The following is a 570-nucleotide window of genomic DNA, read 5'->3' as shown; positions in this document are numbered from 1 at the left end:
CTCCCCCGCCCCGGCCCTCGGCCGTGGCTGCAGTCGGTTCCTGCTGCAGCCGCGCGGGCGCTGCGGGTTGATGTTTGCTGCGGAGGAAGTTGGGGGCGAGGCAGCTGCCGGCATCCGCCGAGCAGCCGGCACCCCCGGAAAGGCTCCCCTGTGCCCCCAGTGCCGTGGGTGGGCCCAAGGGGGGATGGGGAACCAGCACCTGCCCCTTCATTATTGTGTGTCTGGGTTGGGGGTGAATTTGGCTTTTTGTGCAATTTTGGTGCTGGTTATTTTATCCCAGTACTGGGTGTGGCACAGTCGGCTCCCCAGGATGCAGCCGCAGGGAGGTGGTAACAGGCACCAAACCCAACGTCTCTTGTTGCAAAGGAGGTTGCTCTTGGAATGGAAATGGAGCTTAGCAGCAGGGGAAAGTCCAACTGGATCCCGTGCGTCCCTGTGTATCCCCCCATCCTCGAGAAGCTGCCTTGCAGCCTGTGAAGGGGATTTGCAGCATTTCCCCCTTTTCCATTATCCCAAGGACTTTCTGGCTGCCCTCAAATGCTGGAGCCCGTTGCTTTTCACTGCCGCTCT

At 60.9% G+C, this 570-nt stretch overlaps 1 protein-coding gene across 1 annotated transcript in view; it reads right to left on the bottom strand.

Annotated features, from left to right (window-relative positions):
• CELA1 (chymotrypsin-like elastase family, member 1) overlaps nt 1-570 on the bottom strand; it is a 3,754-nt gene that overhangs the window by 952 nt on the left and 2,232 nt on the right. The window lies entirely within an intron of this gene.

Source organism: Chaetura pelagica, unplaced genomic scaffold (assembly GCF_000747805.2).
Source record: "Chaetura pelagica isolate M959 unplaced genomic scaffold, ChaPel_1.0 scaffold861, whole genome shotgun sequence".
Classification (NCBI taxonomy): Eukaryota; Metazoa; Chordata; class Aves; order Apodiformes; family Apodidae; genus Chaetura; species Chaetura pelagica.
This window is presented reverse-complemented; position numbering and strand designations above follow the sequence as displayed.